Here is a 27,744-nt window from a genome sequence, read left to right on the forward strand (position 1 = left end):
AAAGACGTGTTCTGTCAACCACGTCTGTACTACCTCGATAAACCAACAAAGGAGGCTGACAATGACAGAGGACAGCCAGTGGTCTTTGTTTACAAGACTCACTGACCTGACAGCTGCTTATAATAAAGGCTCAGCGAAAGCAATTCTTCTCAGCTGCCACACACATTTGCACACATGTGATCACTGTCACCACTAGTGCAAGAACCCTATCTGCTTTTAGAAGGCTCACGACAGTCTCTTCCTATAGCACATATTTCATAAAGGTGAGCTTTCATTTAAAAAATAAAAAGTACATCTGCTGCATCACTCAGCTGACATACTGTACAACAAGGTACACAATTTATATTGCTGTATTGATTATGCTCAATTAACAGAAGGAATGCACTGCTCCTTTACGTCACGTTCAACAACTACCTTTCGCTTCACAAGTGCCATTTTAAGACAGTGTCACAAAAAAGGCTAACAGGAACATGTAAAAGTGCCAGAGTTAGTTTGTAAAAATGCCTAAGAAATTAAATAACTCGATTAAGAGGTTATAGAAAGCCATGAGAGGTATCAGCATAAGGAGAAACAATATTTCCAATTTTGTGCCAAAAATGAAATTTTATGTGTAATTGTGGATCAGTGTAACAGCAGAATAATGATAAGTATTAATTCAAAAGGAAATGTTTTCACTGAAGAGCCTAACGTATGAATAAGGCATCTTCTGACCAAGCTCAAGCCATCAACTTTCATTGCAGTTTTTGTTAGCCCCTTCTCATCAGGAGTGATTATCAGCTTGTCAGAAAATCAACATTTCATTCTAATGCTGTGTTTTAATACAAGTAATTTAAAAACCTAAAATGAAACTAAAAAATAACTATTTTTGCAGGGTCCTATGGAATCTTCAACAGAGCTTATTATACGAAACACAAAATTAATGATGGCACTCCTTCAACTCAAAAGGAAAAACAAATATGTAGGCAATATTGGACTTGTAAACCTAAGCATTTGTCTAAGAATTTCTTCATCACAAACAAAATGTAATAATAGGTTTTAAATTCTTTACAATACAATGTTTGTATTTCAACAGGAAAAAACTTTCAAGAATCAACTTCTTGAAAATCTTGTTCAAGAATGTAATGGAAACTACTACTATAATAATAATTGCTTACATTTATATAGCACTTTTCTGGAGACTCCACTCAAAGCGCTTTACAGGTAATGGAGACTCCCCTCTACCACCACCAATGTGCAGCATCCACCACTACTAGAAGTATTCTTTTGTATTTCACTAAAGTCATATATACATAGAGTACTGTAAGTTATATGCGTGATGTACAGTCATTGTCCATTTAAAATTTAATAATTAATAATCATTAAATAATTAACTATTTAAGTCATTAAATAAACCACCGAAAGTCTACAGATCTACTTCATCTTACCCTTCAATTAAAACAAATGCCTAACAAACAGTGGATAATTTTAGTAATTTACACAGGAAAGGTGACGATATGGGAATGATTCATCTTTTCAACTGCTCCTTTTTGCAGAGAATAACTTTTAGAAGAGTAGTGAATAAGAGTAGTAAGGCTGCATTTCTGATTTCCAATACATTTAACATTTGGAGACAATGGCACTTCATACCTTGGCTTTTGCTAATAACATAAGCTTTTTAGCAAATCCCTATTAGGGAATGATAACTATACAGCCGACAATATAGCACAGGGGAACCAAGAGAAGTCAAACTGCCCCTGTAAGGATGTAAGGAGACTGTGTTAGTCTAATCAGTGTTTACACAGCTGTGGTCTTGAACATTTCTTTCACACTGCTGTATTAAGCAAATTTACAGAGCTAGATACATTTGTAATTAATGATAGATACATTTGTTATACAGAAAAAACTGTGTGCCCACAAACAACTCAAGGTTAATGCACAAATTCAATGCAGTTCACAAAACCATCCAAACATCCATACTGACTGAATGAAAATAAAATACTTGTATTAGTAAAATTATGTGTATGCTCTATTTTATTTTAAGAATAAAAGAATAAAATGGAAGGCCAATCACACACATTTTGGTTGAGTTTAAGCATAATTTGATGTTCAAGCAACTTCCATATCCAATTTCAACTTTGCCCTGCCTCCCAATAAGCCCCAAGGCCATCATTGGCTCACCAAGGCACTGGTGGTTTTGTGGAATAGTCTACACTTAAACATATACCATGAATTGTGAAGAATGGATGAACATACAGTAAGTCACAAATGCACCTTTAAGTACCCCAAGTGTGTACATCAATGGTACTTTGAAATATATATATTTTGAAATACTGTATACATGTATGAGGCAAATACCTATTTTTCTAAACTGCCCTTCAGCGTTTAAACTTTCAGAGGCAGCTACAATGGTGTCTGATAAGTCCTTGTCTGACGATAGCTAACAAAACCGATGGCATGGGTTAAAATTAGCTTAAATGAAATGAGGCTCAAAGAAATACTAAACACTCCTGATGTCAGCCTGTTTTAGCTCGTACATGATAAGAAACATTTAAATTCTATTTTAGGGGCGGTGAAAGGACCAGCTGCTCTCTGCTGAGTAACAGACAATGCTGAGTAAAAAGGTGACCACCCAAAAAACCATTACGATACAAAAGGATTTTACAATGAAACCCCACACTTCCGAAACTGAAGCAGTACATGATACAGCAGACAGCAATAAATAAGAACCCATTAAAAATATGGAGTGTTATACAAGGAACCTGTTGTATTACAAAATCCATTACAAAATAACAAATGACTTCAGCAGTCAAGTTTAAAAATGTAATGTGTCATTAGATTTGTGAATTAAAGCAGCTGAAACTACAAAATCACCACGGCTGACAACACCGCTTGCAAGTGGTACAAAAAATATCCTGTATCTTCTAGCAAAGAAAGTGTTTTCCACGAACAATTCACACGGAAACAGGAAAAATACATTTTTTCAGGTAACTCAGCTTAATTTGGGTCCTGTTCAGGCTTTTAGGCATTTTAAAGTAGATACTGTATATGCATTTATATGCATAAAGCAGATTCATCCTACTGCTCACTACAACTAAGGTGATTCCTCATCTTTTGTGCCAAAACCAGGTACATCAATGCAAACCTTAGACCTGGTGACCCACATCTGTTGGGTTTTCTGCCAGTTGAGCCCTCGGTTACACAATCTAACCCTTCCTTGACTTAATATAATGTTAATTTGAACTGGTTGCTCCCTGTTCTTAAACATGTTGGAGCTTTAACAGTTGTATTTTTTAAAAGAAATAAAATCCCAAACTTGTCACCGGAAACAAAATGCAAAAGTTCAAATGCAGCAATTTCTTAGATCAGTTATCTAATGAAGGTGGGATGGAATGAAAACCAGCAGGAGCGGTGGTCACCAGGGCCGCAGACTATATGGTGGCAGAAAAAAAAACTTTAATATTTCTTACCATTATATAATATACTGTATTTCAAAAAACTGTAAATAAGAAATATCAGTGCCCCACTTATAAAAAACAAAAAACAACAACAAATCAGTCTGACTACATCAAGGTTATGAGGGTAAAAAGCTTTGTTAATGCAGACATCTTGGAAAACCTGGGAATTACAGTACACATTCCAGACCCATTAGCTAGCCTCTTTTTCCTTCCTCATTAGTATTCAAAACCTCTGAATCCTGAAGGATATTGTGCATCTCGACAAAAGTAGACACTTGACAGATTCAGGCCTATTCTGACCTCCTTCCTCCCAGCTGATTTGCACGTTTCAGCTGTGGAGCCTTCTACGGGCGTTAGAAAGATAGAGCACTCAGCAAAGATAATATAGCATGGGAAAACAAAAGCCAGGAGAGAGGAGGAGGCGGGAGCAGGGGAGAGGCAGAGTGGTCAATCAAGTGGTGCGAGGTCGAGTGAGGTGAGGAGAGGTGTGAAACGAAACCTCAAAATGAATTGAGAGAATTAGAAGAAAACAAGTCTGCTGTCGAGAGAAGGGGGAAAGTGTGAACCAAGTTTCAGGTTAATTTTAGTTTCTGAGGTCTTTCTGCTATAGGAATTAAGAAACCCTACACTGATAACGCAGACGGAGAGATCAGTGTGATCATGTCGGAGATTAAATAAGAAACTATGGGTTTGGAGAGATCTTTAATCTTCACAGCCCTAACATGTTCTCTGAAGCGGTCTCTGAGTCTCCTCCCTGTTTCCCCAATGTAGATGGCTGAGCATTTACTGCAAGAGATACAGTAAATAAGGTTGCTGGAGGTTCAAGATGTCATCTGAGTGATCCGGAGTTGTCCCGAGGGGTCCTGAATGAGTGTGGTATTAGATGTGTACAGTACTTGCATGTGATACAGCGAGCTCTGTTGCAGAGGAAAGTGCCTGGTGTGGAGGATTGCTGAGGGCGGCCTAGGGAGCTGTGAACAAGAAGTTGTGTTTTCTTTCTTTTGTTTTGGTTTCTTTCTTCTCTTTTCAGCATGGAATAAACCTATATAAATAGGTTATAATGGGGTTATAATAAATAGGTTTATTATATGCTTTGCTTTGTAGCCTACGTATGCTGATGCAGCTACCTACCTGAACTACTGAGTAGCTGAAAGCAGCTACCACCAGCTGACTTGAGTGTACTTCATACTATCTCCTTAAGCCAAACGACTTCCAAATTCTAATAAATGATAAGACGCCTCTATTCAAATTTGTTTTCTTAGATATAAAGTACATAAAAAGAGGAAATCCCAGCAACCTCTCCATCATAATTAAGCATTAAGCTTCAGCACTGTCTAAACAAAACCTCATCTTACCTATTCTAAACAAAACAAAAGTTCTTCTGTTGAGTTTTGAAGTACACAGGATTTATGAATACTTTTCAAAAACATTCAAGAAAAGTGTTACATATATTTCATTCTATAATGAGGCTTTTAATTATTTTAAAAATACAAACTTCCCAATTTATTTTACACTGAATAGTATTTCCTCATTAGGTAGTTTGCACTGTATGTTTAATATAAACGTATATGTACATACAGTATATATTTAATGTACAGTATCCTGTCCAGGGTATACCCTGCCTTGAGTCTATTGCTTGCTGGGTTAGGCACCAGGTGACAGGTGATCCCATACTAGATAAACTGGTTAAAAATGGATGGATAGATATGCATCTTTTAACTACACAAATATTCATGCACAGATATAAATCAATGTAAAAATGTAACACGTCTCTGATGGCTGTAAACACTTGCAATCATTTAGAATCATTTCAGAACATCTCCTAGTAAAGTATCTTAGGAAAACAAAGCTAACTTGAACATCTTCAACAAGCCAGTATACTGCATATACATATATAGAATATATAAAGTACCTACTATCTTATAGATAGTATAAGATACTTATACTATACTATAGTATAAGAGTTTAAAAACATGCGGTGAACACTATCACAGCTAGGAAGGTAATCTCATAAAAAAATATTCAGCTATCAAAAAACTATTCCTATTAACATATGGCAGCTTAATTCTATGTTTCACCTAATGTTGTGTACTGTATAAAACTAGCAATCTGGTAATCTTGAGAATACGGGAGATCGATTGATAAATGATAATGAAACAGCATGAAAATCTTGAATCTCCAACAAAAAGGAGTCACTTTGTACCCAATACATGTTGGTAACATTTATCCTTCCATGTCATTTTAGATGGTAACAGGTGATTTGATGGGACTCAATCTACCATCTCTCCTATTGTTTGTCAGGTTACAGCTAATATCACACTTAACCAGAACCAGAAACAGAAGTAATTATCAGATGTTCTATGCTACAGTTTATCTACATCTGTAGAGATCAGTTATGTACGCTGCATTCAGAAATATTCCAGAGCATGCTGCAGCAACACTAGCTCTTAACTGCTTGCAAGCCTGTCTTGCATTAGATATCATGCATGTCACATGACCTTTTGGCATTTTAAGTGTCCCGGGCTTACATAACTACCATGTTTGAATCCCCTCCAGGATCTCGCTCTCTTGTTTGTCTCCTTGCAGGGCAGCAGACATTTTATTCCTTCAGATGTTCTCTGCCCTCTTCTCTCACACAAGTCTAGATTCTTTTACACTAGGAAAGGGAATATTCATTCTGAGTCAGCCAGCTCTTTCGCTCCACAAGGCTTAGAGTATTCTAGACAAGTCATTCTGTAAATTGTCTCTTACCTCTCTCTCACAGCCTTCTTCTACCTCGCTCTGGCCACCAACCCATCAGCAGCTATGTCACACTATGTTCTTGTGATTCACTTTCTGATGTCTAGACTCTTTCTCTCTCATGTACGGTGATAAGTTATGTTGCTACCTTGCCAGGCAGTGCTTCACTCCTCCAGTTGCATTACCTTTCATCAGCCCTGGTCGAGCAAGCCATTCTTTCTTCTGCTGCTAAAGGCATACTGATCCTCCTCCGTCAGGATATTATTCTTATACAGATAAGTCTCTCAGTTATTTACAGGTGTGGTTAGATCCACATAGAGCCCATCCTAATGGCTCTTTTGAAAGAGTTTCTTTCATTTGGAGTTCCCTACACTCATTCAGCCCACTTTTGCAACTCTGTTCCCACTACTGTGGCCATATTGGTTCACAGTCAAAATCATCAGGCCTGATATGAGTCAAGATGACGGCCTCCTTAAGAATCTACCTTTCACTACAATACACACAGTGACGCACAAATATGAATGGTTCCATTATCTTACTGTACAAATGTGTTGTGATGCACCATGCAACACCTAGAATGTAACCTTGATATATGTATACATTTTAAGGGTTGAAACACCTGGGAAAAAAATATAAATTAGCTGATAAGTCTTTAAAGTATGTAGGTAAGGCAATAGGTGTAGTTAAAAACCTTGGAAATGCCGTGCTTAATCTATAGCTGTTCTTATGAATGTATGAACGCATTGCCAATGAAACATCTCTCTACTCTAAACATTACTATTACTTTGTGCCTCAAAATAAAAAAACAAATGGTTTATGGCAACAGACATTGTTGGAAACCTGATGTAGCATCCCTCAAAGTTAAATGCCTTTTAACCATGACAGGTGTGAATTTCAAATAGCCACATTCTAGAGATTTGCAAAATTGCTGCAGGTTTCAGTGCACATTTATCTTCTTTCTTCCTCACACACTATTTGCGATGAATGTATCTACTTTCTCAGCTCCTTTTTATAGTATACCACATGCTGGTGCACAGTCTGTACTGACAGATGCCAATGCCAAGAAAACTGCATAGCAATCACTGGTTGCTTGGAAAAAGAACAAGCCTCTGTGTGAAGAATTTACAATGAAGATGGAAGCTCATTCACATGATGATTATTCCTTGAAATATACTGAGACATGCCAGGTTTCATGTGATTTTAGTCAACATGCCTGCACACCAGTACAACCCTTGAACTTAAAAACCAGACCCATGGTCTCCTGAAAAAGGATAAGAAACCACACTGAAAAAATAAATGAACAACTTAATCTCTGTACCATAAACATACAGTAACTATTACTTTGTGCCTGAGCATAAAAAAATGTGGTTTATGGCAGCTGATATTGTTGAAAGCTTCTCCAGATCATGATGTAGCTTCTTTAGCTCCAAGAGTTAAATTTGGCTTAATCTATGTTCAATCCAAATATTTTCCAAGTATTGCTTCCACCAACAGCTCCTTATCATGAAGCTCACTTGCTTCAGCTGAATCTCATTTACTGGAAAGGACAGTGAACATCAAGGCTATAATCTCTGAAGTAGAAGCAGAAAAAAAAGGTGACCAAAATATTTTGACATCCATAACACTATGGGGGAAGACTGCTTCTCCAATGAACTTAACAAATGAGTCTCACAGACTTCCCATCATTTTTAAAATAACTCACAAACGATTCTCCACACGGGTACTAGCATCTTGTCTTGATAAATCAGTTTCATTCAGGTCATGAGGCACATCTGGAAAATCTTTTCCAATTACAGAGCACACATTTGACAGTAATACAGTAACAGCATACACAAATGATCTGTACAGCTGCCAGATTATGGACTAGGTTATTTGCAGCTTTGCATTAGGCAGTTGCCATATGCTTCATTTATGTGGCCCACTTTGTGAATCAATTCATAAGTGCTATAACACAGCACCCTCTTGTGTTCATAATAACACCCAGTTTGCTATACATTGTTGATTTCTAATACCTCAACAAATGCATTTGTGCACCACAGTTTAATGCTTAGTCCTCATCTCTGTTCCCTGAATACTGTAGAAAGATAACTCACAAAAGCACATACTATATGTATATCAAGCACATACTGTATGTTCCTCAAATATGTGTCACTTCTCTGTTTTTTGGTTGCGAGTTTGTTTTTCTCATTGTTCCAGTACTCTACACTCTGCAAACTTACATTCAGGGTATTCCTTTCCTGTCAGCTTGCTGTGGAACTGTTGGATTGCACTGATGTTACCAATGATGCACAAGGCTTTAACTACAACTGTGAAAATATTATGATAAAGGTTATGTAACACTAAATTGATAGAAACTGCAATGAGGTTAGTCATCATATATTCTATATACTGTATAATTTTATACTTTATTAGTACACTTTAATGCCATTAATGACATGACACATTATCTTTACCACTGAAAGTGTTTGAACTGAAACTAGCTGAAACAGTAACAGACATTTTATTTCAATCAGCAGGTTTTAGTCGTGTTTCTGTTTCGAGTTATGTCTCTTGACATCAAATAATTTGAAAAAGGAATTATTGGAAACTGCAAAACTGATATACATGTTTAAAGGAAAAGGAGGTGAGTACTTGCCAAATTTCAAGTGCCCCATTTACAAAATGTCTATAAATAATTTCTGTAGTAAGAATTATTTTAAATTAACATCAATAAATGATATGTACTGTATGTATTTTGCACAATAATGCACACAGCCACAAACAGCACCCACAGTGGTAGTGGCAACAAACCCTCACGTCACTGCAAGATGTCATACGATAAGGATCCATCACTAAAAGTACATTACAAGCTATACTGCTGGGAAGTTTGACAGATACCATGCAGCAACAACAAAAGTGCAACAACATACTGTATACCTGTGTTTCTTCTCAGATTTCATTCTGAAAAGCAAATGATCTCCATGAAATAACAGGAGCCTTAACTATCACAGAACTGGAGTGTTATAATTTCCATAGCCATGAATAAAGAAAACCCTTATTATGTGTGGTTTCCATGGCATCCATTTCCTATCTTGTTGTTTGCTGGCTGGAGGGTTTTCCTGACTTAATGTAAGTGCTGAAAGTGCTTTCATATGGCCTGAAGCTTCATAGTCACTGGGACAACATTGAATTGTGGAGAGTAAACTGAAAGTGGCAGAAAGAAACAGACATGAGTATCATGAGATTTACTTGTTTGCAATCAGCAAACTTTTTTACTAATATTTACATTAAATAAACTTAAATTATTGTTTCAGAAAACTGCCTTTAGAATATGTATTTAAAGTTATTGATAAGAGGATATGTACAGAAAATATGCTTGACTGGCAGAAAAAAATCTGTTTTACTAATTGATTGCTACCAACAACTTAAAACTAAACATATAAAATAACTTTTAAAAAAAATCCTGTATGATCAGGAGAGATTAAGTCTCATTTTGGAGGAATTCATCTAAAAACAGAAACTCTATTCAGCATCAGAGCCTCGTAATTACAGAATTACACTAGTGGTTAGTTATTTTTGTAAAACCTATAGCGGTGACACCATTTCCTAAAATGCTAAATGAATGGTATAACTTGTGAACAGTACTGTATATGCTATGTTTAGCCCTTTAAGACTTAAAAAATAAAATTTGGATCTTGACCAACTATTAAAATTCCAGTTTAGATGCAGAGACACACAGGAATGCAAGTAGACTATTAGAAACTGCATAAAAATATTGTAGAATTATACTAAAATAATTATAAACAGTTATTTTGTGTTTTCATATGCTCCCCCCCTTTTGTATTTTGTGTTTGTGTTTCTTTTTTTGTGAATAAAAAAAAGGAATGGTGTAAGCATCAACACAACCACGTTAAAGTATATAAAATACAGTTTAGCGTTGTTTCAGGCTATGCTTAATTTTAAAAATATATATTTATAAAACACTAAAATGCTTACAGTAATTAGAATTGGATTATCTTCTCTAGCCCAGAAACAGTGCATTATATTGTATTGCCAATTCACTCAATACACAGAGTTGTGCATTATGTAATATTAATTTTAAATTGACCTAATTTTGAAAAGGACTGCAGTGTGAAATCCACAACCACTATTCACAAGGAATAAAAACACACAAGAATTAGGTGTATTACAGGATTTGTATTCACTAAAGGGGAACTGCAACGCTATTTTTATATTTTGGAGTTAGAAAGAATCTGCATTGATGAGTGCATTTTAAACCACAATTAAAGCAAAATGTACACAGTAACGTGTAAAACCTAAAATTTAAATCACAAACTAGATTACATTTCCAGGTATGAGCAGTGCCATATTGCTATCATTGACTGTGATTCAGAACAAGGCAACAAAACATTCAGTGGCTGGAAGAGGTCCTATTATAGCAAGCTGGTGATTACAGTACATCTCTTTTCATCCAACAGCAATACTGTTCTCAACTTCAAGATGGTTTTGCCGACAAATATTACTTACTTGTTAACTCTGCATGCGGATCACATTGGAACATTTCTACAGTAAAATACTTCTGCACAACCTGTACTTATTCACTCGCACATTGCATTACATTAGCCATTACAGTGACTAGGGAGCAGGAAGGGCAGCTTCACATCGCAATCCGTGCAGTTTCGCTCTCGCCAGTGGACCAGTGGACTGTAATAAAATGGCGATTGCACAGTACTTTCACAATGTTCACGATTTGGTGCTTAAATCAAAATTTGTAAAATTTTGCAATGCCATCAATAAATGCATTTTGTTACCGAGATTTAATAATCAGTCTGAGAAAATGGAACAACAAAATGGACCTTTAAGTATAGTGAAATTTTTCTTAACCCACTTGACTGAGGATATAGGATGAGAAGCTGGAACCCCTTTGCTGAGTGAGGAGTTAACCAAGGGGTAGCTGCAAAGGTGGAGATGAAGTGAGGGAGGGATGTGCAAAGCAAAATGTGAAAAGAAAATGATTTGCATATTACACATACAGTATAGTTTTGAGAAATTATGTGGATAATGTTTATGATTTAAATACAGCTGGGGCAAAAGGCTTGGTTGTCATGATCCCTCCCAAACTTCCTTCCAAAGCCTTAAATCACCAGAAGTTCAGTGTTTTCTTAAACAATGTCAGTATTACTGCTAACTATCTGTGAATTCAGCTTATTTGCCAAAGTTGTGTACACAAAACTAATGTGTAACAACAGTATGTCCTAATCCTTTAGATTTAGATGAATTTAAGACTTTGAGCATGTAAAACACACAATAACATTTTTACTGAAGGCAGTTTCATCTCCAGATAAAAGAAATCAGTCTGCACTTCCTCATAACCCTGAAATCAGTTGAGTTATGATTGTTTAAAATTAATACCATAAATACAGTACCTCATGCTGAATAGCACAGAATATTTCCAGCACAATTTAATAATCTGACCAAACACTCTCTTGGCATCCATTTGACAAAACACAGTATAAATCATCTGTGTTGAATGAAAGACAACTGTGTATACAATATTCCTAAAAGGCTTAAAGGGATGAAAGTAAAAGATCCCCTTCTATACCATGAGAACTGACATTTTCAAAGTTAATTTAACAACTGTTGTATCAGTGATGAAATGTTAAAAGCAGAACTACACATCCAAAAATTCATCTTAATTGTTGTCAGAGCAAATCCTCTGCGTGAGAATGTTGTTTTTGTAGGCACCTAGACTTGGTGAAATGTCTTTCCTGGGTAAGGAAAGGTTTGTAGGTACAGTATAGCGCATACATCTCTATGAAGTCCCATTGTAGGTAACTATCACTCTACATAAATGAAAAGAAAACATTTACTTGGGGAAAGAGTCTCATATACATGCTACAGGCTTTAAGAACAAAAATGTTTACAAACGCTAACACTAGTCTTTCAAAACCAACAGCTTCAGCAAGACCTGAAGAAATGTAACACCATACCAAGCACACACTGTAACACATGAGTAAACCAAGGTGTAATTGAAGAGATAAATCTGTATATAATTTTAAAATAAAAAGTAATCATTCTGGGTTCTCATTATGTGGTAAACACCTAGTGTTGCCAATACAATCATCTTACGGCAGCTTTCTAGTTTTATTAAATTAAAGCACTCATCCAAATCCTTTCAGTACACGATAGCATTCAAAATGATCCGCTTTAGTCTCTCTTCTTTAATTTGCAAGTGTTCCCTGTGATCATCTTATCCATTAGCAGCAAGTTCACAAAGGGTTTCTAAATAGTGGTTTGAAACAAGCTTACCATCCAACTGCATGTATTACATACAGATGCAGCTATCAAGCCTTTTGTGATTAATGGAATGAATAAGCTGATCTGTCAGTTCTGTGGTTGACTGACTGAGCAAGAAAATTTAATACCTGCAAGGCAAGCAAATTAGCCTCAGTGAAAACCACCAGAAATTAAGGAAACCTGGTTATGCCCTTCATGACCTTCAGAGAAGCCTTAGAAGTTATAGAAGCCCCAGATAAAGAACTCTACTTGATGGACTAAGATTTTTACTGCAAAGAAAATCAATTAACCAGTCAGCTGGAAATCTGCAGCTTATATATAATCTTCAAATTATTCCCTAGGAAACATTAGGCTACTCATTTCAAAGGTTTTTTTCAAACAATTTTAACAATGAACAATACAACAATGGTTATAGAATTTTCTATAGACACTGTATAATTTTCCATTTTTTTCATGCCTGTTCTCTCAAAATCTTCAACTTGCGAATAAGTCAAATTCAATTAAAGCTTAAATGGCATTTAATGCTTTTAACAAGGTAATCTTAGCTTCTCCAAATATTAATTGATAATCTACATCAGCACCTGTTCTGTTTATAAAGTCATACCAAACCAAATAGCAAACAATTGAGCATGCAGACTAGTCTAATATCATATCTTACAATTTACTTTGGTTTAAGGAAATGAAGGATTTTCTACAAAAATCTCTTCTTCACTTTCACTCGGCGTGAACAAAACAATTTGAAATGGAATGCCTTAAGTCCAAAAATACAGCAATGGCACCCTTCACACCCTTTTTTAAAATAATTCCAATTACTCCCCTCCAGAATGCAAACACAGATTTCCCAATCTGAAATGAGGATCAAGTTCTCATTTATACCTGTGGCTATAACCATGTTAACAAATGATACTTTTGTGCATATATACAGTATGTGTATTGTTAGTATGTTCTTTATATTGTCTGCTGTGAGACATATTGGCCCTTGGGTATAATAAAGACTCTCTCTGACCAGTTACTGCATCCACAAAGAGATATGACAAAGTTTTATATACCCAGATATTTATTACTACAGAAGACAGTGGCATTGTGGCAGATGCACTCAATGAATTAAGCATATCATAGACTCCTCACAGGCATCCAAACAACAAAGTACCTTCTAATGAACTACCTCAGAAAGCCCATAGTTGTAATTAAACTTTAGACTTTCTGTAAGTAAGAATTCCATTGTACCAGCACCGGTTACATATGGCAATAAAGTTCAAGTCAAGTCAAGTAAACTGTTTTGTTTGAAGGGTATTGATGGGTACAATGTCTTACATATTATTAAAACACATTTGAAGGATGCAGAGAAGTTTTGCGACTTTGGCAATACAATGTATTAAAAATGCATCTTTATACTGATGGCGAATATTTTGTTAGTCTGAAAAAAACTAGCACAGCATCAGGTAAACTGAAATAGTTACATATAAGGATGTTATTTAAGCTATTTTATTTGCAATCCAAAATCCAAATGTACTGATTAGATTTCTGACAAGTGTTCTCTAGGGATGTGAAACATACATTACTTATCACCATCATAAGATATAGTGTATCAACCTGATTAACACAATATTCCCAAAGAATATAACTACAGCCTTATAGCGAAAAATCCCTGTCAAATGAAATCACTGAGAGCTGCAGCAATCTTGCAAACAAACATCTCTTTCCTTAGGCTCAGCTTTCCTGACCTGGCCATATACAGTACTGTACCTAGCTAAAAGTCGAACATTCAAAGACCAAAGGAAAAACAGAGGCACTGTCTTCTCACACTCGGATATATGATTACCTGTAACACAGGCAGCTGTTAGCCTGTTCTCTGCATGGGACTGTATAGCCACATAAGACAACACATCAAAAATAAAAGAGAGCTATCATAGCGATAGCTCAATATGCATGGATGACAGCATTAACTTGACAGCATACTGTAATTGAACTGAATCTAATCAGTCATGTGTTCATTTCCTTTGCCTAGTATTTAGATTTTGTTTGCTCTTAGAACATACAGTATGTGAAACAGTACATTTCAGTATAGTTTAAATTGGTACATTTCAGTATTAAAAGTATACTGAGCCCTCTAAATAGAATTTTAGAAAAATTAAATTCTATAAAGCAAGTTCTCCACAGTATTTTCTAGTACTTCTTACGTCTACAGCCCTGCTTGCTTGAACTAAAGTAACATTTATGATGCATAAACCTCAGTGAATGGCTTGCTTTAACTGTTTACAGATTAGTCTGCTTCAATTCCAAACTCCAGGGAAGAGGATGTCAGCATTGTTATAGAGTCTTTCCATTAATGTTTTAATACTACCCCATACACACAGTGTCACAAATAATAACAAATATCATTTGAAATCTTAAATTAGAAATTAAAGACAACAGACCTTACAAGAAAATCTAGTGACGAATATTTGCACATCTGTGGCTAATTGAGGTCCAAAGTCTTACCTTGATCAAAAAGCAATCATCTCTCCTTCAGCACACCAGTGAGATTAGTTTTTTATTTGCTAAAAATGTGCACAAAATTGATCATGGCTGAAGATACAGTACACACACACACATCATTGGTTTATTTTCAATAATTACAGACAAAACAAGCAATTTGCAGAAATACTGAAACCACAGACACAATACAAAGAAAACTGACAATCCTTAAGAAATTTCCATCCTAAGCTGTGAAACAAAGCATAGAGTTTTGTCTAGAGAAAGTATAATTTGTTATTTTGTGTGCTGTACATCAAATATCTTGATAATAATCTCTAATTCTACTACTACTAATAATGTAGTTTATATATAACACTTTATATATAACAGCTAATGAATTTCCATTTCATTTAAAAAAGCTCCAAAATTCTTTTAGCTCCTCAAGCTTTAAATTTATGAAGATCTGACACTGAAGCTGCCATCTGATTGGCTGTACAACACACTGTATTTAAAAAAATATATTATTCATTTTTCATGTCATCCCACTGTCAGGTCATCATTGCCTGCCATCTTGCCATTTTATGTGTTAATTACATAAAATGTTATACTCTTAGATATGGCTTAATCTTGCATTATTTCTAAGATTAATGTGTTCTAATGTTCACAAGGGCATTGCAGCAGTTTCAAGATGCACAATGACAATTTACTCTCTCTAAGCTTAGCATTCTTGAAATACTGGTGAAACTTTCTAATCTGTGTAGGTGAATAACACGTGCGTCAATCTGTGGCATGTTCTCAACTGACACACTAATGATATGGACAGCTGCTTACTGTCTCGCTTAATTCACAGTGGCAGTAGTGATCTATTACAAATCATGACAGACTAAATTAACAGACTTATTTATGGTATGTATTCCCCTAGTAGAAATGATCCTATACTTCCCAAATCTTCTTTAATAGCACCTTTTAAGGTAGAAGAGCACAAAAAAAGGCATTTGTGAACACTGAATATGTTTCAGTCTGAGCAATTAAAGAACTGTTTTTCTGCTTTGAACATGACATTTTTTTTCTGTTCTGCGCAGTTAGGTCAATTGTATCTATGTGTAATGGTGCAATATTAAAATGTTTTAATGATGTCATCAAAAGTACACTAATATTGTCTGATTTACTGTTCAGTAAAATATAGCGAAGCACTAGAATAAAAACTGAATTAAAACCATTACTTCTAGTAAACAAATTGGTCTTATTTAAGTTAATGAGTTCTCATTCTCTACCTTCAAGCTTCAAAGCACATTGTGAATTTAGGGTTTGAATAGGTAGGTACAGTATGCTTTCTTTCTCATTTTTTAGGGGATTGAGGAAGCTTCATACCTAATCAGAAGCCTTTCAAAGGGCAAAATATATTTCCAATATTGTTGGACCTAAACTAAGTGCTTCTTTAACATTTATTTGCTCTATGAGAAAACATTTCAGTGCATTTCAGAAAAGCGTATTCCATTTTAAAGGGTTACATTAAAATTCAGTATAGAGAGTACTTGGTGTAAGCTTGGTATTCTTTTGTTTTGTTTGTTTTACCTATTATCACTCAGTTATTTCCTGAGTGTGGCAATTCACAGTTAGAACTCAAAACTTGAAATCAGTTTAAAAATACAGAATACAGGTTTACTTTCAAAAGGGTAGCAAATGGAAGAGTAAAAAAATGATAAAGTAATCAAAACCCACTATGTTTTATCGTAAGGGAAAGTACACCATTGGTTTCCATAAAGTCTTAATGAATAATGATTTTTAGGATACAAATTCTGTTTTGATTTAAATGCAGATAAATATCTTGATTCTTGTTTTATTACCTCGTCTCTTTATATGCATCACATTGACAAATGTAAGGATTTTAGAATATCCTTTCATTTTTCGTATTTTTCGATATTCACATACCTATAAACAAGTGATGATTTATGAATAAACTTCTGCTATTCAAAAGTTTGCTATTAGCCATTTTTGCTGTTCTAGTAATTTATGGACGTGGCTTTAACATTTTGAACCTTTGACCTTTTTACCTTTTGTAGATATATAAACACTTTGAAACATTACAAAGAAAACTTTGAGTACTCGATCTTACAGTACACAAACTTCTGTTCATATCTAAAATGCCTTGATTAGCTATAAAATGTGTACTACCTGTCTTTAAAGGGGATCAAATAGATTTAGTCACAGTTGCTAAACATAAATATTCTGAATAACCCCTCAGTTGACAAGACAGCTGTGGTGCGGATATGTGGGATGCTAAGCATACAGGAAGAATTAGGAAGACTAACCTTTGGGTCAACTAGTAACTTTATAATCAAGTGTTGTACTTAAAGGGATGTGCTAATTGATGCTAAGCAACAGTGCTATTTAAAAATGTCAACATAATCCAGGGCATACAGTAGGCAACTATTGCTAAACTTGTGCTGCTCACGTATAGTAGATTGTCTTGTGTTTGGTTGGTTTGCTGTTCTTTCTTCAATACTACTTTAAAATCACCTTTTACATACTATTCAATAAAACTTATTAACATATGTCCTCTTAGAAAGAGATTCACATCAATACATAGTTAATATAAAGGCAATTAAGAAATCATTTTAAAATGAACTATTTCAATCTTTGGTTTTCATAAACCTATCTACTAACAAAACTGTTGTGGTTAATAAAATCGGTGAACCGCTGGAGACAATTATGTAAATATTACGTTTTGTAGGTAACCACAGATCTTTGTTTTACATTTGGTTTCACTGCCCATTTTTGTGACTGTAATAAAATATTCACTCATAAAAAGCACCACATAATGACAAGCATGGGTGCATCAGTTTTATCAAAAGGATAACAGTACTAACTCTATTTGTACAGGAAGACCCTTTCAGTCACCAATGTAGTGCAAAAACAATCACATTGATTGTGCTGTACGTATATCTGTTTTGGCACAATGCACTTTGGACATACTGTAACACACTTTCTATCTTGCAATTGCATTAGATACTGTAACCCTCCAATCCGAAAAGACTTCGTACTATCTTCTGTCAAACAAAAATACCAAGGCAGAGGTTATCATATTATTTTAAGTGGTTCATTCTCTGTTTAATGCCACATTGAAAGGTCCTGCTTGGAAAATTATTTTAATCAGTTTAATTTAATTAGCTGACAACGGATTGATAGTTTCGAATTGAACTGTAAAAGGACAACTCCCATCACTCAATGGTTTAAAGGCCTCCTCTAAAAGCAGCCAGATCCAGTCCATAGCACATGCAAGAACCAGTATGAAGTACAATTAAAATACTGTATACTGGAGTGTGCTGACTGGATGTTTAGCATGACTGAGTATGCTTGGTGAATCCTGATTAATTATGCAACAAATCTGAGTCCATTTAACAATTTTAAGATAATAACAATATATACAAAAATAGTATGGTGTTTACTGTAATACTTTAAATAACCTGACTGACAACCTTTCAGTAATATGTACAAATAGCTGTTTTCACCAAAACAATAAAGGACAATTGTGAAAAACAATTCAATATTAAGAAATAAGTCCAAAAATAATCCGATAATTGCACGTTTTTAAATGAGCTATGTAAATCTCTCAAGGATTCAAATTTGATCATTTGGACAGAAAAACAGCCCACAGAATAGAAACACATGTCCATAACAAGGTTATGTGTACAGTGTAAGTGAAGATCTTCCTACTAATTGTGTTTGAGATTCCATTATTTATGTTAAAGCTTTTAGAAAAAACATGTCTGGGGGCCTCTGACTAAGCATTTCTATTTGTGCCCTGTTTTACTACATACTGTATATCCAAAGAACAACATGCAGTGTAATAAAGTTAATTGCTTAAATATTCATGATGGAGGTACAGACGTTTCCCATAGAAGAGCCCTTCAATAATATTAAAATAACAAGTATAAAGTGAATCTTGTATAGTTTTTCTCAAAATAATAGTTAAAACTTATAGTCCATACCAAAGACACAGCAGTTCCTTGGAACAGAGCTCATCATGGTATCTGTAGCATTGAGTGAACTAGACTAACAGCACTTGACTCCCCCCTGAATGGGACACTGGTTAATCACAGAATAACTCCCAACAATGCTGGACCCGCTTACATTACTGGTTGGAATGGAGCAACTGGAGTAAATACCTCACTTAAAATAACAGTATATATTATTTATATAAGAGTTTACAGAACACAGAAACACAGAAGGACATTTGTTTACTGAGCTACAGGTAGGTCTACACCAGAATGTTCTTCTAAAAACGTTGTAAAAATATTTAAAAGAGCTTCTTTTTAAACAAAACCCCAGACAGATCCTTTATATCATGAATCCCTGTATTAAAATATCTTTCTTCCTTGTAAGATTTTAAAATCTAAGCAAGATATTTATATATTTTGTGAATACCTTATTGTGAACACCAGAGTAACAATACTTATCATGATAAAAGAGGGTCTCCTAAGAATTATAATTTTGCTTTAAGAATCACAATGCATTTTACATTTAATGTTGGTTTACAAATTAGCCAAATATTTCACTGTCTTTAGTGGCTGAAAAAATAAGTGAACAACAATCTGGCTCGAAGGGACACTGGAATTTCAGGTCAAGGGTAAGAGCTGCAAACTACTGAACTTCAGCAAAGTCTATGGAAATATGCAATTGCTTAGTAAGGATTTTTATATTACTATAGCAGGAAACAACACAAATTTCTAGATTACAAATCTATTTGATCTGATAATGCTATCAAATGTAAAAAAAACAGTATTAGCACTGCTAGTTAGTGACACTTAATATCTACAATTAGAACAGTTCAGCTCTACAATTCAGACACAACAATTACATGTAAACACACAAAAAAATGTACAACACGATTATTTAAGTTCTTGTGTAGTAGGAGCAGTGAGAATTTCCTTGTTTATTTTGAGTTTGTATTTTGAGCTAAAGATACAATAAAGGTTTACAGAACACTAAAGCAAAAGTCTTCTGTCATACAGTAATTTAAAAGGCACAGTATCACTAACCATCGAATCTGCATTCTCCATGCCTAAAAATATCCAAATGGCTTTTTAAAAATATCTAATAGTTCCCAAGTGAATTGATTTAAAAAGTATTGTTACAGTTTATAAATAACTTTTATGATTGTGTCAGATTAGAACACATAATCCAGAGGTATCAACACTCCATATCTCACAGTATAAGATTGTTTATAAAAACATAATACATATCATTTTAAAATATCTTTCACACATTGGTAATAAATAATGTTGTTGTCACTATTACTGTATTGCAATACAGTACAAATTAACAGAATATTGTTCGATTTATAAACTAATACAAGAAAGACATTAATGTAATAAATACTGCACCTTATTAAAACCTTGAAATCTGAAGTGACGACATTTTCTCTTACATGTAATCTTTAGACGGCAAGATTGCTACTTTTTTCCGTTTGCTACTTCGTAACTCATATATCACCTGTCATTTTAATGTACTACAGTAAATGTCCACAAAGGGATAAAATATCTTGTTTTCTCAATCCCATGCCAGTGTACAGTATCTAACATTAAGGATTTTTTTGTGCCACGAAACAAAAAGCCTACAAGGGAAAACAGAGAAAATTACCACGTAAGATTTAAAGATAATCTTCATCCGATTATTTTGTTAATGATTGTCTAACCTTCATGTTATACTCCCAGTGGTATTCAGAATGTAAATTATTAACTACAGTTTGCAATATGATAAGGCTTTTCTTACATCTGTTAGGGGCTGCCTCTTTTTCCCCTCTTTGGAAAGTTCCAATATCACGGACGGTGTGAGAATAATCTTATTCAGTTACTTACAACACACTGGTTACAACATTTGTAGCAAATCTTTAGTAAACATTGTTTTTGGTCTTTATAGTTGACCTATCCAAGTTTTGTATTCAGATTTATACAAAAAGCTGCATTCTCATAAAAGCAAGTCTGACGGGGGAAAAAAAAACTTGAAAAAGCAATGGAAGTTGTAACGGTCTGTTAATATAACAGATGTGACTGTGCCTTCAATATTGACAAAGCAGCAAAATCAACAATGACTAAAAATAAAATATAACAATAAGGCTGTAACCGATGCTACAAAGATATTACAATAAGAAACACAGCACACTGTAGGAGCAAAAAAATATACCGTATACAAGAAACCTAGCTTTACTTTTGTTCATATATTTTTTTAAACGATGCTGCACAAAGCCCAATCAAAACCACAAAGATGTGGAAACGAAAACATTTCTAACAGATATATAGTAATATGTAAGGTACTTACAATGTTTAACTCGGCTGATGTGCTGGAAATCACACAATATATGTTTGAGAGGAATGAATGTCACGATACTCTGTGGAATTGCGCTTCGGAAGGACTTCTTCAGTTTCTTAACCCACGCATTGCGAAAGGGAAACGTTTCATTCCGAAAGCAAATTAAAATCTAGATTGCACTGCAGTCCCCTCTAAAATGCGCAAAAATATTAAATCCTGTCTTGAAAACGTTATTCAAGAGGTCATGCATTCATCCAGTACTTGAAAACACAAGCAATCAACTCTGACAAACCCATGCTTGCCCTTTTTTTCCTAGTAAGATAGGGGTGCTTTAGGGGGGTACCTTCTGCTGCATTAGCGCACTTTCAGTTTACAGGACTAAGGCACGTGAAGGATTATCAAAACACCGAAAGTTACTGTAGCTTTTTGCCATTTTGTAAAAAAAACAACCACACAAAGCAGAGGTTACAAAATCTGTCATATTTTAATTGCAAACCTTACGTAAGGTGTGCAATGATATATACTGTGTACTGTCTGTAAATACAGTGCCTACAATAGATTTGCTTAAACTGTGTCATTAAATTTGTTAACATTCACCACCATGATTCTTGTTAAACAACATGAACGCGACGGATCAGTATGTAACTATTTTTCAATAACCTGTTTGTATTCCTGATATTTAATATGGATGTGAATGAAAAATAGAGAAATTATCAAAAAATGACATTTCTAATTATCAGTCACTTTTGCTCAAATATATCTGTTCTAAAGGGGGCGAAAGAATGTCTTTTTTCTTCACTTTATACCTTACAGGACGTTGATAATAATTCGCCCATATCCCACATCTCACATGTGTTATGTCTATGATAATACAACAGTCTTAATTCCGTATGTACACTTCTGCAGTTTATTAACAGAAACGTCCCCAATGCAAAATCATAGCATAAATGTATTACTGTTTTGGTCTGTCTCCTGAAGGGTTTCTCTTTGTCCAATAGGATTACACTGGAGAGCTTAGTATTAAAATTCTCAGCACAGCTGTAATTTTCCTGCTCATCAAAAAGGGGTTAAAAGTTTTTTTTTAAAAAAACCCAACTGACGCAGCACATGGAGCAGGCTATACCCAAGACAACTCAGAAAGGAATGCAGTCTCAGAGTGCAATATGCTCACCAGTGTTTTCAAACTACGTTTTCCCCCTTTTGAAGGGTGGCGAGACTAATTTTAAACCAGTGAAAACAAGACCTCTACAGTGTTAGCTAAATTACTATAATTATTGGTATTTCAGATATAAAGTAGTCTGCTAAATTGTTTACAGGGTTTCCTAATCTCTGTTCTTCCATACGTTTTGCAAATGTTATGTAATGCTGTATATGCACAAATAAATATTCAGTGGCATACAGTAACAGCATCTACAGAGGAGACTGGAGATCATGCTAGACTTGTTATAATACCAAGTCTTGTCTGGTTATGTGCCCTTTCTCTTTCAACCAAATGAGTTAATATTTCAAGACCAAAAATACAGAGATTTTGACTCGCTTGACCTGAATTAAAATCACAGAAGCATTTTATAAAAATAATAGCTTTTGAATTTTTTATGAGCAGTACAAAAATGTTTCTCAAAATCCCAAAAGGATTGTGGCTTCACTGATAGAACACAACAGCACAACAGCTTGCCTCCATAAGTCAATTGTGAGTCCAGTGAAATGCAGAATTGCAGAAAAATGGTTTCAGGAAACTTTAACACATTTTTGCAGCACAGTCAAACATGGTGTAATAATGTCAGTCAGGTCAACTTCATTCCCACAAACTAAAAAGGATTTATAATGAAGACCTGTCAAGACAAGTGATGTCTAAATGATTTTGTCAGAGTTCAAGTTTAAATTTAGCTATCATTTGGCTCTAGCCTCTAAGCTGACAGTGGTTTAGATTTGTACTCTATTCAAATGGGTAATTAGTGTTGCACACTACAATATCAGACTAGAACTTGTTGCCTGATCTGCCCATTTTGCTTCTTCAAAATAATTACAATGAAGGCAAAAAAATGTTGCCATTATTTCGAAATTGGAATAGGATTTCACTGCCAACCGGCCCTTGAGTTTTACAACCATTCTCACATATAGATGTAGGTGTCATTCCAAGCAAACTGGGATGTCTAAAATATAATTTTGGGCAAATCCACCACAAGACTTGTCACCTTCTGAGAAATACATAATGCATCTCTGCTTGTTGTTGCAGGTGAAGGTTTGGGGTTTCTTCTTGGGGATAGCTTCCTGCGGTGGTTATTTCACATATCTTTGGTCTTTACCAGGTCATGACATATTGCTGAGTTTAAGGGTCCCTCTTCTGAAGTCCTGGACAGTGGTGAAATTTAAAACATTTCTTCCAGACACACAGGTCACAAACTGGACTGTCCAGTTGAGGATGAAAACTTGGGAGGTACTAACAGTGTCACGCCCTTCCCCTACAACATTCTCACACAGAAGCGCACTCGCGCTAATTACACTCCAGCATCGAGCACTTCTGCCAACCAACACCGCTCCTGCCAATCAGCCAACCACGACACTCCATCAATCAGCACACCTTCTCCCTCGCACACTGAATAAGCCCTCCAGAACCCTCTGCTCTTCGCCTGGTATTGGTTGTTCTTTGGAGTGCCTATCTTGCCTTTGTTCTTGGAATCGTCTCTGTTCTTGGTATGAACCTCGGAACTTCCCCTTTGACCACGTCTACTGTCTTGCCCTTCTCTGGATTGGAAGTCTTCTCGTTGACCTAAACCTTTTGAAACACGGATCTTGGCTTTTGACTACGCCTCTGCCTAACCCTCTCCTGGATTGGAACTCGCTGACCTGTAGTTATGAACCTCGGAACTTGACTTGGATCCTGTCTCTTGTCTAGCCCTCATTCCTTCAGGAAACTACCTCCTCATCTCTAGACCCCCTAAGGTACCGCGTAGGGTTCATCTTCCCATTTGCTTAGCGGGTCATTCGTGACAAACAGGAAAAGGGCGAAATCCTGAGGGTTATTACTGTACAGTAGGAGCTAGACAGCCTGCATCGAAAAACAAACTAATCCTGCTTCCAGATTTAACACACAAGCTATGAAATTAAATTCAATTAAGTTTCAGAAATGACTATGCCTCACAATTTCTTGTTTTCCAGGGAAGCTTAGCCAGCAGTCCCCCATCAACTTTGCATTCCTTGGGGAAAAAATCACATGATTCTGGGATGATATTCAGAATTTTGCTGAATCCTCCTGAAGTACTCATCCAGAGACAGTGAAGTGTTCACTACTACTACTTGAAGAGTATGAATAATACAACTTTCAGTTCAGATTTTAACCTTTGAGTAATATTTCTCTTTGCAAAATAAAGGATCTGATTTATGAGCTACATATCTTAAAACACTTTTTGTATTCAACTCTGAGAAAGTGTATACTGTATGTAAAAGCCATGAATTGAGAGTGTTAAAGCTGAAAGTTATTTATAAGTTTGCATTGTTCTGTGGAAAACTGTCACAAGGGGATATTTCTGCCAGTTTTTTTTTTCACTCACATTCAACCCAGACAACAAAAGGATACACTGGCATTTAAGTTACATGACTTTTCCCATGGGCTGTGTCATGACACACAGCTGCCAAAGTATGAGGAATTATTGGATCTAATAGCTTGGAAATTAATCCAGACTGCTTTCACTCGCTGTTGCCTAACTGTACTGTGTCAAAAATAATGGTTTTATTCACAGGGATGTCTTGAGGTGGAAGGCAATAGTTGAGGGCAATTGTAAAATTTAATTAGGTTAATTATGCTACTGGCAGAAGTTAACCACAGGAATGCAGTCTCCAGATTCAAAAGGTGCTTTTGAAGACAGTCTAGCAGATGTGCTGTACTCTATGTGCTGCATATTATTTTAACTCAGATGCAAGTACTGCGGTATCATCACACCTAAGAAAATAAGATTGTTTGGACTTTTACAAGTGTTATGCATTTGACTAAAAGCATGCTTAAATTGTTTACATTTTAGTATCACTTGTTTTTAAATTAAACAACTTGTGTTGCAATTGCAAAACAAAATCCATACCCCTGCACACAATAGACAAAGACATACTGTAACTCAGGGCAATCTAGACTAGTACATACTGTGCCAGGCTGGCCATTCCTCTACATTATGCTGTTATAGAAGTGTTTTTATTCTCTTATTCTGGAGAGCACCAGTCCTTGAGGTCTTATAGGTGCCTTCAGTCATGAATGACTGCCAATATTTGATTCAATAAAGTCAATGGCAGTTTGAATCCAATGCAAACCTGAACACTATGGTTCTCCAGCAGCCCAGGACTGAAGATATCTGTGTTATGGCATTGCTTTTGTGATATAACACATGGTGTTAAATGAGGGTTTTTGAATATTTTTTTTTTCTTCAAATATGCAGTTTCATTAGTCTACTGGTACTGTGCAGCACTCTTAGTTGCATAGTCCTATGGTTAAAAAAAACATTTGCATAAGAAAAAGGTATCAGTTGTGAAAATGACACTTTTCATTCACACAAAAGATAAATGCACATTTACTCCACGGAAAACAAAAATGAGCAACTGTAGTTCTTTATTATATAGCTTGGTATTTCTGACATACATCTGGTTTAAATGGCCCAGGGAGAGATTTTGTTGAAACAGGATCTCTAAACTAACCCCCATTTTTTTTCTGTTAACTTTCAATTACAGTTCTCTCAACCTAAAGGTACAAGTACATATGCATCCCACCTGACTATAGCAAGATGTTTATTTTGTCCCTAAACCTGTGTCTGGTAGTTGGTCATTACTTCAATTGAAATAATTTACTTAATTAGAGCCAGTTAATTCTAGAAACTTCACTGCCATACTATACGTTTTTTCTGAATTTCCTAACTTTTGTCTAAAAAGGTAAATTTTTTTATTGTAATATTATTTTATTATTCCAGTAATGTGACTGCAGTGTTCAATTCCATCTAAAACAATGAGAACGCAAAGAGAGAATGGATTTTTTTTTCTCACCAATAGCAGGATTAGGTGGTCAAATGCAGTGTGGCCATTTCCTGTACCATAAGGCAAAAGTTGGACACCATGCTTAATATCATAGCTTTTCAACTACATTCTACATATTGAAAGCTGAGTCTGATCCTCTCTATAGTAATCAGTAAAATGAAGTCCTCAGATTTTCATGCATTAAATCACTCCTACGACAAAACAGTTTCAAGTGTGTATAACTTGAATAGGACCTCTGTATAGCATTAATCAACTGCACAAGTACAACTGGAGAAAGTACTTAAAGCATGAATGACAAAGTCACGTTGTTGCTGACAATCCCTGAACATATAAAGTAGAAAAATGGATAGTTTAGGGAGTAGGGGGGGTGAACACTTAAACAAATGTATAATCTGATCATCCTGATAGATACCTAGAGAGTCTTTACTCTGCTTGTGGGAAACCTCCGTAAAAGGAAAAGCTGTGATATCACTTCCCGCCATTGTTGAAAAGCCAAAGCTGAGCATGTCATGAACTCATGGGTCCTGTCCCAATCTCTTCCTGTATATGTTAAAGACCAAGTGTATGTTTTTTTTCTTTTCTACTTCAATTTAAAACAAATATTTTTCAGATTTAGAAATATAGTATTTCCTCCTCCCTGATCTTGGCTATAAAGCAGAACCTAATATCACCCAATACCTAGTAAACCCTATTTACCCAGGGTTTTTGTTCAGCTGGACTCTCAAATCATAAGATAATGTTTATTCCTCTTCAGAATAGCCACCCTTATTACCCATTGTGGGGTTTCAGTGAGTACATAACTCTATACTGTATGTGGGTTTCAACCTAGTAATATAGGATAGCTGTTTAGGATATTTTAGAAAGACCTTATGCAACCCTATATTTTTAATTAGACTTGAATGGATTGAAAGTTTAAGTCAGCACAAGCAAACAACTGATTTGTATCTCAATACTGTACGTTCTATTTATGTGTTAAAGCCTTAACATTTACATAAATAATCTATAAATATCATGGAGCTATTTTAAAAATATATAATATTTCTCATACCCACTTCAGGAAGCTTTTTTATTTGATAAAAAAACAACAAATATCTGAATATGTTTTTAACTTGAATGCTCTTACAGTCAATCAACTTGTATCAATGATGATGCTATTAATAAGAATGGTAAGTACAGCATAATGTGTTATGTTTGGCTAAGTCTATGCTTACATTTACTAACATTCTAACAAAAACATACTTTGTGCTAAAGACAAGTGACGTGGGTACTGGGACACAATTTCTTCAAGTAAATTTCAGGTGTTAGTCAGGAGTCAGTAAGTAGCTGCATATCCCTCTGAAGCAAAACCTGCATACAGTATGACTCATTGAGCTCATCAGAGTCTTTGTATAATCATTTGAGATGCTTTACCAAGTATTTTCAGCCACTTTGAGCTCGTGTCTATTCTTGAGATATTCAGACTTTATTTGGCTCTTCACATTGCATTTAAATCTCAAGACTGACTTTTTCTCCT

At 35.2% G+C, this 27,744-nt stretch overlaps 1 protein-coding gene across 4 annotated transcripts in view; it reads right to left on the reverse strand.

The window, feature by feature from the left end:
• The window catches only part of LOC102698616 (sorbin and SH3 domain-containing protein 1), a 185,985-nt gene that overhangs the window by 101,426 nt on the left and 56,815 nt on the right, over window positions 1-27,744 (reverse strand). For 2 of the 4 annotated variants that reach the window (XM_069189128.1, XM_069189126.1), the window contains exon 1: window positions 21,228-21,498. The exons of the other annotated variants lie outside the window; for them this stretch is intronic. The gene's annotated coding sequence lies outside the window, so the exon portion shown is untranslated. Of the gene's footprint in view, window positions 1-21,227; window positions 21,499-27,744 lie in introns of those variants that run through there. 4 annotated transcript variants of the gene reach the window in all.

This window comes from Lepisosteus oculatus, chromosome 4, assembly GCF_040954835.1.
Source record: "Lepisosteus oculatus isolate fLepOcu1 chromosome 4, fLepOcu1.hap2, whole genome shotgun sequence".
NCBI lineage: Eukaryota > Metazoa > Chordata > Actinopteri > Semionotiformes > Lepisosteidae > Lepisosteus > Lepisosteus oculatus.